This window comes from Grammomys surdaster, unplaced genomic scaffold (assembly GCF_004785775.1).
Source record: "Grammomys surdaster isolate TR1022 unplaced genomic scaffold, NIH_TR_1.0 271, whole genome shotgun sequence".
NCBI lineage: Eukaryota > Metazoa > Chordata > Mammalia > Rodentia > Muridae > Grammomys > Grammomys surdaster.
This window is the reverse complement of record NW_021604712.1, coordinates 12,405,169-12,419,311: the sequence shown is the minus strand read 5'-3', so window position 1 is coordinate 12,419,311 and position 14,143 is coordinate 12,405,169. Positions and strand designations below refer to the sequence as shown.

At 41.4% G+C, this 14,143-nt stretch overlaps 1 pseudogene; it reads left to right on the top strand.

The window, feature by feature from the left end:
• Window positions 1–211: 211 nt before the first annotated feature.
• Window positions 212–6,844, top strand: LOC114628750 (annotated as a pseudogene).
• The last annotated feature ends 7,299 nt before the right edge of the window (window positions 6,845–14,143 follow it).

The following is a 14,143-nucleotide window of genomic DNA, read 5'->3' as shown; positions in this document are numbered from 1 at the left end:
GTGACCATGTACCATGTATACATCAGCATCAACAAATGGAGGTGAAGTTCTCAGCAGAATTCCACAGAGAATCATTTGGATCATGGTGCATACAGGAATGATGTAGTTCGGAGCCCCTGACACAAGCAGCCCCCTCAGCCTTCTTTCTGGAACAGTGATCTTGAATGCCAGTACTACAGTAATTGTCTTCGCCAAGACAGTTGAGGCAGCAATGGCAAATGGCAAATGTGATCTGCTGCAGGATGCAGCTAGCCATACTGGGATGACCAATGTAGAGCAAGGAACAGATGAAACAAAATATGAGGGAGACTAGTAGGACATAGCTGAGAGTTTGGTTATTGGCCTTGACTATAGGAGTGTCTTTGTGTTTCAAGAAGACACAGAGTACAACAGAGGTGAGAACAGAGAAGAACAGAGCCAAGCCAACCAGAAATACTCCTAAGGGATCTCCATAATCAAGAAAGGTCACAACTTTTTTAAGACAGTGAGTTTGATCAGTGTTGGCATACTCATCCACTGGAAACTTCATACATTGATCCATGTCTATGACAGGAAGGGAAGTATATCAGATTTAGTTTTTCTTATTAATTATAAGATACACTAAATTAATGAATTTGAAAAAAACTATAACTAAATTAGACATACATCTTGTAGTATATTGCAATTTCAATGTGGAATCTGATAGAATGTGATCCCAATTTCCAGTTCTTATCATTTTATGCAAGTTTTTGTTAATACTCATCATATATACACTAGCTGTATGTAATATTTTCTAAAAAACCCTATTGTCACATAATATTTAAGTTTTCACAATAGTGTACCTTGGATTGATCATTTATGGAAATACACTTTTGTCATTCATAATTTTGTGTATTATGCATAACAAGAACTTAGAAGGATCTGTGTCCTTGCATCTTATGGTCTATTTATTAGCAAAAATGTTTGGTCCCACATATGGTCTCAAGGTTCTCTTTAGACATATAAACTCCAACACTCCATGTCTTGGTTAAAGAACCTATAGGAAATATTTTGCTTAATCATTATAATACCTAACTATGTTCTAAATACAAGTCCTAACAGACACAACATAATATGTTACTCACCATTCATATGGAAATTTATTTATGGAAGAGACACATACCACTAGACAAAATAATAGTTGCTAAAACTTCAGAGTTTTGGAATTCAGACAAACACAATTCCTCACTAAATCTAAAAAACTACTAAAGAAGGAGTATAAAGATTATAAGAGCTAAATAATCAAAATTTGATGTGAGACTGTGTTTCCTAGGAATTTTTCAAGCAACATCCACAAAATCTCAGTAAGTTGTCTGCTTAAACATGACCTGAATGGCCTTATGTCTGTACCTGCACTAGGAAAGATTGACATTTCTAAACAACCCCCTCAGTCAACTCTGCACAGCCTGCTTGTCTCCCAGGTGACCTGCTGCAGCCAGGACCACAGAAATCCCAGGAGACCTGATGCAACACTACCTTAGAGTAAAAGGCTGAAAAAAGTTTTCCAAGTGAATAGTCCCCAAAAGCAAGCCGGAGTTGCCATTCAAATAGCCAATAAAATAGACTTTCATATAAAAGATATGTGATACAGGGAAGAACACTTCATATTCATTTTTAAAATTTTTTTCACAATTGGATTTTATACCATTTTAATTACATGCAAGTATTAAGGTCATTTCTAGGTTGAGGAACAAGCAATACAATAGATGCAAATAGTCAAGGGACAAGCAAGACAATAAACACAAATAGTCAAAGAACAAGCAAGGCAATAACAAAGTCCCATGATCACTGTTTCCAAGGGCTCATCAGGATGACCAAATTATCTAAGCCTACTTCTCTGTCATAGCCCAAAGTTATTTTCATGTCTGAAGCCTACATCTTTGTTCTAGCCTAAGATTTAGACTCCTGCTGGTTGATAGACCCCCATAACAGACATGCCAGGTTTCAACACACTAACGCAATTAGAAAGTATACAACCAATGCAACTTACATTACATACTGTAGAAGAAAATACAAGTAATTTTAACCCACAAAAGAGCCTTAACACATGTACTAACACTTGTTTCAAATCCAGATCCTGCCCCAACTTTATCTCTTACTAACATAACATCATAGAGAACTGCAGCTAACTTCCAAATATGTCTCTGAAAATGTCCAGGTTCCTCAGAAAATTGAAAATAGTTCTGCCTGAAGACCCAGCTGTACCACTTTTGGGCATATACTCAAAAGATTTCCCACCATACCATAGGGACATGTGCTCCACAAAGTTCAAAGCAGCCTTATTCATACTAGCTAGAATCTGGAAACAATATTGATGTCTATCAAATGAAAAATGGAAGTGGTTTATTTACAGAATGGATTACTATTCAGGTATTAAGAATGAGGGCATCATGAGTTTTGTAGGCAAATGGATGTATATGGGGAAAAAGTGTGGAGCAGAGACTGAATGAAAGGCCATGCAGAGATTGTCCCACCTGGGGATCCATCCCATATACAGTCATCAAACCTAGACACTATTGTGGATGCTAAAAAATGCATACTGACAGGAGCATGATACAGCTGTCTCAGAGGTGAATGCTAGCAGTCAACCATTGGATTGAGAACTGGGTCCCCAATGGAGGAGTTAGAACTGAAGAAGCTGAAGGAGTTTGCAGTCCCATAGGAAGAACATAATGTCAACCAACCAGAATCCCCAGAGCTCCAGTGACTAAACCACCAACCAAAGAGTACACATGGACGAACCCATGGCTCCAGCCACATGTGTAGCAGAAGGTGGCCTTGTTGGGCATCAATGGGAAAAGAGGCCTTTTGGTCCTGTGAAGGTTCCATGACCCAGTGTAGGGAATTGGAGGGCTGGGAGGCGAGAGTGTGTGGGTGGGTGGGAGAACACCTTCATGGAAGCAGGGGGAGGTGGGATGGGATAGGGGATTTCTGGGGTGGGGGAAACTGAGAAGGGAGATAACACTTGAAATGTAAATAAAGAAAATATCCAATTAAGAAAAAGAAAATATCATTCTGAGTGAAGTATGCAGACCCAAAAGTACATACATGATAGGTGCTCACTATAAGTGAGTATTAACCAAGAAGTATAAAATACCTAGGATCAAGTTTCTGAAGTTCTAGTTGCATCCTCTCCTACTGAGCCAATACAAGGCAGTCCAATTAGGGGAACAGGATTCACAAACACACAGCATATTTGGGGCAGTTTCAATTCACTTTTTGGGGGAGCCATATGAAGATCAAGGTCACATCTTTCATATATATGTTGGGGGTAGGACTACATTCAGTCTAATTATGTTCTTTGATTCGTGGTTCAGTCTTTGAGAGCTCCCAATGATCCAGGTTAATTGACACTATTGGTCTTCCTCTTGAGTTCCTATTATTTCCAAGGACTCCAATACATCCACCAACTCTTCCATAAGACATTCTGAACTCAGTCCAATGTACATTTGTGGCCATCTGTATTTGTTTCACTTGGGTGCTGGGTGGACACTCTCAGAGAACATTTATGCGAGGCTCATGTCTGCAAGCAGAGCCAAGTATAATAAATAGTGTCAGGGACTGTTCCTACCCATTGGGATGGGTCTGAAGTTGGACCAGTTATTAGTTGACCATTCTGTTAGTCCTTGCTATATTTATCTCTTTGTATTTCTTGTAGACATGACCAATTTTGTGTGAAACATTACAAGAGTGATCGATATCCTTATCCCCAATTGAGTGTCCTGTCTGGCTACAGAAGGTAGCCACTTCAGATCCTGTATTCTCACTAATAAGAGTCTCAACTCAAGGCATCCCAGAGACCACTGGTAGCCTCCCCTGTCCCAGGTCTCTGGAATGTCCTAGATATCCCATTCCTACCCTGCCAGCTTCCAATTTCCACAGATTCTTTGGCCCACTGGCCCTCTCTCCTGTCTCTCTCCATACTTGATGCTCAACCCCTGTCTTTATCCTCCCAATTCCCTCTTCCATCTAGTTCTTTCCCTCTATCTGCCCATGACTACTTTAAATACCTCCTTCTTAGTGAAATTCAAGCATCCTTCATTAACCTTCCTTCTTGTTTAGCTTCTTTGGGTCTGTGGAATATAGCACTGACATCCTGCCCTTTTTGGCTAATATCCTCTTACAAGTGAGTACATACCACACATGTCCTTTTTGGTGTGGATTACACCACTCAGGATATTTGGATATTCAGGAACTAGAGTTCCATGCATTTTCCTACGAAATTCATGTTGTCCTTGTTTTTAATAGCTGCATAGTATTCCATTGTGTAAATGAACCATATATGCTGTATCCATTCTTCAAACGAGGGACATCTGGGAAGTTACTAGTTTCTGGTTATTATCAATAAAACTGCTATGAACACAGTGGAGAATATTTCCTTGTGGTATGGTAGAGAATCATTCTGATATATACCTATGAATGGCATAGTTGGGCCTTGCAAATTAATTTCCAATTTTCTGAGGAACCACCAGATTAATTTGGAGAGTGCTTGCACCAGTTTGCAATCCAACCAACAATGGAGGAGTGTTTCAATTTCTCCATATCCTCACCAGCATGTGCTGTCACTTGAGTCTTTGAACTTAGCCATTCTGATTGGTGTAAAGTGGAATCTCAGGGTCATTTTGATTGGAAGTTTCCTGATGACTGATGTTGAACACTTCTTTAAGTGCTTCTTGGTCATTTGATATTTTTCTGTTGAGAATTCTGTTTAGCTCTGTACCCCATTTTGTATTGGAATCATTTGTTCTTTGGAGTCTAACTTCTTGAGTTTTTTTTTATATGCTGGATATTAGCTCTCTGCTGGATGTAGGATTCGTGAAGATACTTCATGAAAGAATTCTGTCTCTTTATGGAAGGTATGACGTAGATATTTGATGATATCTATGGCTAATATATAAAAGATAATTTTATGACTTATTGAGTATTAATTCCTCTATTGCCATATCTTTACAAACCATTTTTCTGTGGTTAACTGATGTCAGGTAACAGAAATCCTCTACGGTATTGAGATAGCATGTCTCTTGCTGTTTATTTTCAGTAACTGGTCAAAGAATCAAGGGAAAATAGTGTAATATTGAAAAGGCCTGGCCACTAAAATGTAAAGTGGAGACTCCCAATTTCTAATCAGTCTCTAGTCTTTCCTCATATTAAAATATTGCCCAAGTAGTAACATTTATAATCTGAAAATCTAAAATCTGAGTTAAAAGTAGAACTTTTAGAGTACGGATACATTTAAAAAAGTCAAAAATTGCACATCTCATATACCAGATTGTAGTAAATTTGGACCTGCACCAAAGTGCTATAAAAAAAAAATTATTGTAAGGCTATGTGCATGAGTTTCAAGAAAAGCACAAATGAACTCCTCACTTAAACTTCCTCTCAATAATTTTTTTTTTTTTATCGTATGAAAGTATGAGGACAGGCAGGCTGACGAGGGGCTTGGGGGTCAGCACGGTTGGCCTGCAGCGGTCGATTCTGGGCTCCGAGCGGCGCGTTGGTGAGGTTGTAGGGGTGGCTGCTCACCATGCCGTCCCGGGTGGAGGACTACGAGGTGCTGTCAGAAGATTCGGAGGAAGAGCGACGGCAAGATCCTGGTGTGGAAAGAACTTGACTATGGCTCCATGACGGAGGTGGAGAAGCAGATGCTTGTGTCCGAAGTGAATTTGCTTCAAGAGCTTAAACATCCAAACATCGTCCGTTACTATGATCTTATTATCAACTGAACCAACACAACCCTGTACATCGTAATGGAATACCGTGAGGGAGGGGACCTGGCTAGTGTCATTACAAAGGGGACCAAGGATAGACAATACTTGGAGGAAGAGTTTGTCCTTCGAGTGATGACTCAGTTGACACTGGCCCTGAAAGAGTGTCACAGAAGGAGTGATGGTGGCCGTACTGTGCTTCACCGGGATCTGAAGCCAGCCAATGTCTTCCTGGACAGCAAACACAATGTCAAGCTTGGGGACATTGGACTAGCTAGAATATTAAATCACGACAAGAGTTTTGCAAAAACGTTTGTTGGCACACCCTATTACATGTCTCCTGAGCAGATGAGCCACCTGTCCTACAACGAGAAGTCGGACATCTAGTCTCTGGGCTGCCTGCTGTATGAGCTGTGTGCACTGATGCCACCGTTTACAGCTTTCAACCAGAAAGAGTTAGCTGGGGAAATCAGGGAAGGGAGATTCAGGCGCATCCCCTACCGCTACTCAGATGGCTTGAATGACCTCATCACTTGCATGCTGAATTTAAAGGACTACCATCGCCCTTCAGTGGAAGACATTCTGGAGAGCCCTTTGATAGCAGACTTGGTTGCAGAAGAGCAGAAGAGAAATGTGGAGAGGAGAGGCCGGAGCTCAGGAGAGCCTGTGAAGCTGCAGGACTCCAGCCCTGCGTTGAGTGAGCTCAAGCTGAAGGAAAGGCAGCTGCAGGAATGAGAGCAAGCACTCAGAGCTCTGGAGGACAGCCTGGAGCAGAAGGAACGTGAACTTTGTATTTGAGAGAGACTTGCGGAGGACAAACTGGCCAGAGCTGAGAGTCTGGTGAAGAACTACAGACTGCTGAAAGAGCACAGGTTCCTGTCTGTGGCTGGTGGCCCAGAACTTGATCCTCCATCCTCTGTCATGAAGAAGAAGATTCATTTCCATGGGGAAAGCAAAGAGAACACCTCACAGAGTGAGGACTCCGAGAGCCAGCTCGCCAAGTCCAAGTGCAAGTACCTGAAGAAGAGGCTTCACGCTGCCCAGCTACGGGGTCAGGCCCTGTCTGATATTGAAAAAAAACCTACCAGCTAAAGAGCAGGCAGATCTTGGGCATGTGCTAGGCTGCCAGGGCATGGAGCTGGGTCAGTATTGATACTGACAACCCACCAGAGTTTGGTCCTCAGCTGCTATAGTTTTGTGTGTCTGAACCTTTGTGTGTGGTGAGCATGGCACTGGGATTCTTCGTGGTCTACAGGATGGACATGTCCTCTTCCTAATATCCCTGTGTAGAAAGCATGCTAGCTTTGCTGGTTGGTTTGGCTTATGATCCTGTGTGCGATTACTACTTGGAATATGAGACGGTGCTCTATAGATACTATAGATCTTAGGAGAAAATAATGTTAGGGAAAGAATACTTCACCTGAAGGACTCACTGAGAAGTTCACACGACTGAGTGATGCTGCCTTCACTGCCGTTTACAGTTGAGGCTTCAGCGGGTGTGTGACCTCACTGTAAGGGAGATGGCAGGGCTTCGGGTCTTGACTCTCCCACAGGGTTGCATGTCAGAGGCACGGTGAGAACTTATTTAGTGTGTGATGTTACAGGGAAGACCCAGCCACTGGCCTGACAGCCCCACTCAGCAGCATTCTGGGTCTAAGATGCCTGTTGTGCTAGTTAACTATAGACTAGACTTGGGACGGAAGGTATAAGGGTGCAGCTTTTACCTAAGCACATGATTTACCTTAGGGAAACTCATGCCAGCACAACACCCAGGCTGTGCCAGGCTGACTGACACAGGGCAAAGGTCATTAGCAGCGTCCCTCAGCACGGTGCTGTCCTGAAATACAGGCAGGTGCTGGGGACAGGAGGCTGCTGGGAGCCCTGAGAGCTCCCTCTCCTGCTGTGTGCAGAGCCTGTCCCTGTCTGTCAGTTCATGACATTAGTTAAGTGCTGTCTGTGCCCTCAACTATGAACGGTCCAAAATGTCAGAGCCTATATATTTTAAATCACACATGTGGTATCCAAACATTTAATGTTGGAGAACTGTCTTCAGAAAGTTGGTCTATTAAAGGCTACTGGGGGAAAAGCAGGTCTCCTTTGCTATCTGTCCACAGTCCCTTGAGACGGCTTCAGAAAAGAACAGTGTGCAGTATACGTTATTGAGAGCCATGCATGCCTTCACTTGTGTGAGGGCCAGATCGCACTTGTCTACAGTCTCCTGAAGACCTCCGCAGAAAGGGGTCCATTTGTCCAAATGAGTGCTGCTGGCTGAGACGGAAGGTCAGAAGCATTTTAACGCTCTTTGTTTCATGGCTAAATACACAGACTCCTTGCGTTTTAAAACTCAGTGTGGTTTTCTTTCTGGAGCTGTAACAGCTTGCTTGGGTGGGTAACTTGCCAAGGCTGACTTTTGAAACGCTTCAGGTAAACTGCTGTTGGCACTTGCAGCTGTAGACGCTGTACGAGGGAGGGATTGCTCACTGTGACAGAGCCTGGGACCTCTTGCAGCTGCAGATGCAATCCCTGGGATCCCTTGCAACTTTGACTTGTAGTAGCATCTTGGAATGTTAAAGTGTGGTGAGCATCTTCTCTGCTGTGAGGGGCCTGACAATCTACCAGGTGGGAAATCTTGTTAAAAACCGGGAACTCAGTTCGGTGGTTTTCCTGCTTCTTCTTTCTCCTTTGGTCTATAATGATATTGCCATAGCAACACAGAGTAAAATCTATATATAAACAATTCTAAGTATGAGGTTTTAAATGTTCTTGAACTGTAGAAAAACTTAATTGGATACAATTGCTTATAATTAACAGGTCATCTTATTTATAAATTTTCCAATATAATATAAATCTATTTTGTGGAAATTAAAAAAAAAGAAAGTATTAGGAACTGTGAAATTATTCACAAATCTAAACTGGCTGAAATCTATAGAAAACTGAAGTATCAAACATTTCCTATATGGAACACTCATCATTAATATCAAACAGTTTTAGTTAGCACTCTGTAGTGAGAGAGAAACAATAGAATATATGTGTACTACAAAGGTTATTTGTTAATTGGCTGATAATATATTCACTTTACAGTTCAACAGTGGCCACCTGCCTGCTAGAGGATCTGACAACCCAGGTTGAACTCAGCATTTACTATTGGATGTATCAGGAATTCCAAAATAATCCCAAGGGAATAGGGGATTCCATTGAAAAACCACTGCTTTTCAATCCACTCTTGAAAGCCATGAAACTTGAAATATGATGTCATATATGGATGGCAGTAGCAGCAGTAACAACTGTCAAAGTATTTTATCAGCATGGAGGGAAGGCAGTTTGCTGGGAGCTATGTTTGACAAGGCCAGATACTGAGGTGAGACATGGAGACACAGGCTAAAGACTAAAGACCTCTGGCCTTTAATTCTCCCTTACTGTTGTGAGGGTTACAAGTTGATGGCTTCTGGCTATTTAATTCCTGGTGTTCTGGGGATCAGAAGCTGTTGGCTTCTGGCAATTTACTCTTCTGGGGCTAAAATCTGATGGCTTTTGCCAATTTCACAGAAAAAGGAAAAGAAAAAAGTCAGGTGTCACACACACACACACACACACACACATACACACACACACACACACACACTGTGGAGCCCAACAGCTGCACTACTGAGACCCCATGAAGAAAGCTCTCAGAGGTCAATGGGTGCAGTTGCAAGAGGCTTTTATTTGTCCAAAGCATTGGGGCCGTTCACTCAAGCAGAAGCAGCAGCCAGAGCACTTGGGCAGAAGCTTATATACAGTTTGAGCAGGGCAGGGTTTTTTTTTTTAATCAATAAACTGGTCGGTTGGCATTGTTGAGCTGTTAAGGACCTTCTAATGGGGAGCTATCTGCTGCCAGAAGACTCCATTTGTCTGATAACCCATGTGCTTTCTTAGAACCCTGTGTCTACACCCTTCTTCAGAAGGGAGGGGTCCTGTGAATGTTCTAGGAAACGTGTGGCCTCATCCTTCTGGGAAGGAAGAGGTTCGGGGGTAACTTTCCATTGACATGGACTTTATATGACAGACTTTACAGTACAGGGGATGGGGGGAAAAGACTGTGGCCAGGCTAGCTGACCATCTGTTTCATCAATTTCCCAAGTTTCCATGCATACACACACACACACACACACACACACACACAGAGACATCATCACTATGTAAATGTTTTTCATCTCCACTATAAATATTTTTGCTAACTGCTCTGTTCTAATGGCAGAACTCTGAATTTTGAAATCCTGGTCTTATGGGTCATCTTTAATTTCATTTTTCACACTACATTAAATAACTTCCTTGGATGCCGACAACATAAACTTCAAACATTTTACTCTTTTCTTCTGGAGACAGCTAATATTTACCAGGTAGTTGGTTGCTAATATCAGTCATTGAAAAGCAAGTTCTATAAGAGTAAAAGCACTGTTTACACTGCAACTTGTTTTGTCAGTTTACCTTTCTCAGCATGAGGCCTGGCAGTGAGGTGAACTCTTCAGTTCAGTTTGTTTGCATTTCTTTGCTTTGGCTTCAAGGGAAAAACTTGCCTGTAAGTTTGCATTTCTCAGCAAGAGTTCTAACAGCTTAAAGAAAAACAATGCTGACTTTTTTACATATAAAAGGCAGATTCAGGAAATTTACCCCAGTGCCAATGAGTTTGAGGCTCTTTTCCACTTTCTCTTCAATTCAGTGTATCTGGTCTTATGTTTCAGTTCTTGATCCTTTGGATTTGAACTTTATGCAAGGTAATAAATATGGATATACTTTCATTGTTCTACATACAGACTGCAGCTAGAAAAGCACTATTTATTGAAGATGCTTTCTTACTTCCATTGTAAAATTTTTTGGCTTTTTCATCAAAAATCAAAAGTCCCTAAGTGCGTGGGTTTATTTCTAGGTCTTCACTTCTATTCTGTTGATTGACCTGTCTGTCTCTATACCAATACCATGCAGTTCTTTTAATGACTATTCCTCTGTAGTACAGCTTGAGCTCAGAGTTTTGTAAGCAAATAGATGGAACTAGAAAATATCATTGTGAGTGAGACAACCCAGACCCCAAAGGATATTCATGGTATGTACTCACTAATAAGTGTATTTTAGACAAAAAGTACAGAATACCTAGGATACAACCCACAGAATTTAACAAGTTTAACAATCAGAATGGTCAAGTGCAGATGCTTCAATCCCTCTCAGTAAGAGGAAGAAAATAATCATAGCAGGCAGAGGGAGGGAGGAATTTGGATGGGAAAGGGGAATGAGAGGAGAAAAAGGGAAAAGGATCAGGTATGGGGGTGGGACAGCAAAGAAACCTAGTGGACCAGCAGAATGAATGGAAATATGCTCCAGCAGGTGGGAAGTTGGGAGACCCTCTAAAAGTACCAGAGACCTGGGAGGAGAGAGACTCTCAGGACTCAATAGAAGTGACCTGAGATAAAATGCTCAACACTGGGGAGAGGGAACTCAAAGACTCCCTCTCCAATAGATAGACAGGACCTCAAGAGGAGGGATGGTGTTACCAATACACAGTCAAAATATCTGTTCTTGTTGAAAAGAAATGCAGGGACAAAATGGATAGGAGGGATAGGAGAGTGGAGGCTAAGTGATGGGGGAACATCCTCTCACAGACAAGGGGATGAGGAATGGGATGAGGAATTGTGGCAGGGGGACTGGGAGTGGGCAATCACTGGATTGTAAATTTTAAATGTAATAAAAAAATACAAGGCACACCTAGTTTGTGTGTTGGGGAACAAGAACTGAGTGAAAACAAAAGCAATAAACCTAGTGGAGAAGCAAACAGACAATCAGACAACAACCTTGCATAAACAGTTCTAGACAGCTAGGGAATATTAAGAGTTGAAAATATTGTCATGCCTAGAGAAGAGAATACCTACCAAGTTTCTTTGGGTAACAAATTAGTCCTCCAGGAAAACATATGAGTAATGTGATGAAGACTGATTCAGTTGTATTTTGACATACATGTTTAATTAGGAAACATTTGTATGTAATACTAATTAATTGAAAAAGAAGACATGGATTTGAAAGAGAACAAATTTTTGTAGGAAGGATAAGAAATAGTGAAATAATGTGATTGTAATATAAGCTCCAACATAAAAAGTAGCAAAAAGCACTTATAATATCAAGGAAGGCAGAGACAACATGAAACCCTACCATTAAAATTCTCTATGTATCAAAAATATAACCTTCAGGTTTATGATTCAATGTATTGATTTTGGAAGGGCTCATTTTCTTCCAGGTTTACTAATTTCTGTAAGATTTGATTTTCCAGTGCTACCAAGGTTGTAGATTTATCAGAAACATCGTGATCTAGAGAAAGGCAGGAAGATCAACAAAATAGAGTTGAAGACCCAGAATATAACCCACACACCTATAGTCACGTGATGTTTGACAAAGGAGCTAAAACCATCCAGTGGGAAAAGAACAGCATTTTCAACAAATGGTGCTCCTTCAACTGGAGGTCAGCATGTAGAAGAATACAAATTGATTCATGCTTGTCTCCTTGTACAAAGCTCAAGTCCAAGTGGATCAAGGAAGGACCTCTACATAAAAGCAAATACACTGAAGCTAATAGAAGAGAGAGTAGGGAAGAGCGTTGAATATTTGGGCACAGGGGAAAAGTTCCTGAACAGAGCAGCAATGGCTTATGCTCTGTGATCAAGAATAGACAAATGGGACCTCAGAAAATTGGAAAGCTTCTGTAAAGCAAAGGACATCTTCATTAGAACAAAATGGCAACCAATAGATTGAGAAAAGATCTTTACCAATTCTACATCCCATAGAGGACTAATATCCAATATACACAAAGAATTCAAGAAATTAGACTCCAGACAACCAAATAACCCTATTAAAGTGGAATATAGAGCTAAACAAAGAATTCTTAACTGAGAAAACTTGAATGGCAGAGAAGCACCTAAAGAAATGTTCAACATCCTTAGTCAACAGGGAAATGCAAATCAAAACATCCCTGAGATTCCACCTCACACCAGTCAGAATGGCTAAGATCAAAACCTCAGGTGACAGCAGATGCTGGCCAGGATGTGGAGAAAGAGGAACATTCCTCCATTGTTGGTGGGATTGTAAGCTGATACAACCACTCTGGAAATCAGTCTGGCATTTCCTCAGAAAATTGGACATAGTATTAACTGAAGACCCAGCTGTACCACTCCTGGGCATATACCCAACAGATGCTTCAACATATAACAAGGACATATGCCCTACAACATTCACAGCAGCTTTATTTATAACACCCAGAAGCTGGAAAAAAACAGACGTTCTTTAACAGAGGAACAGATACAGAAAATGTAGTATATTTACACAATAGAGTACTACTCAGCTATTAAAAACAATGAATTCATGAAATTCTTAGGCAAATGTATGGAACTAGAAAATATCATCCTGAGTGAGATAAGCCAATCACAAAAGAACACACATGGTATGCAGTCACTGATAAGTGGATAATAGCCCCAAAGCTTGCAATACCCAACATACAACTCACGGACCACTTGAAGCTCATGAAAAGGAAGACCAAAATATGGGTGATTCATTCCTTCTTAGAAGGCATAACAAAATAGTCATGGAAGCAAATATGGAGACAAAGTGTGGGACAGAAACTGAAGGAGGGACCGTATGGAGACTGCCCTACCTCAGGCTCCATCCCATGTGCAGTCACTAAATGCTGGCACTGTGGTGGATGCCAGGAAGTGCATGCTGACAGAAGCCTGATATAGCTGTCTCCTGAATGGCTCTACCAGAGCCTAGCATATACGGAGGCAGATGCTTGCAGCTATCAATTGAACTGATCAATGAGTTACTAATGGAGGAGTTAGAGAGAAGACTGAAGGAGCTGAAGGGGTTTGTGGTCCCAAGAGGAGAGCAACAATACCAATCAACTAGAGCTCCCAGAGTCTAAATCACCAGCCTGGGAGCATACATGGGGGGACCCATGGCTCCAGCTGTATATGTAATGGAGGATGGCCTTGTTGGGCATAGTTGGGAGAGAAGGCCCTTGGTCCTATGAAGGCTGGATGCCCCAGTGTGGGGAATTCAAGGGTGGGGAGGTGGGAGTGGGTGGCTGGGTAGTGGCACACACTCATAGAAGCAGGAGGAGGGGAGATGAGATAGAGGGTGTCTAGGGGGAATGGGGAAAGGGGATAACATCTGAAATGTAAATAAATAAATATCTAAAAAAGAATATATTAATTTCTTAAAAATATTTGCATATTTTACTAAATAGAGGCTTAGAGCCTCCTCCTACTCATATCCTTTTAATTTACACTAGAGCATATTCAGTCTTCTTTTAACTGAATTGAGCGAACAGATCAAACTGAAAAAAATGATGCTCTTTTCCAAATAATGAGACTGTGTACTGTAAGATGTATATTGTTTCATTTTGT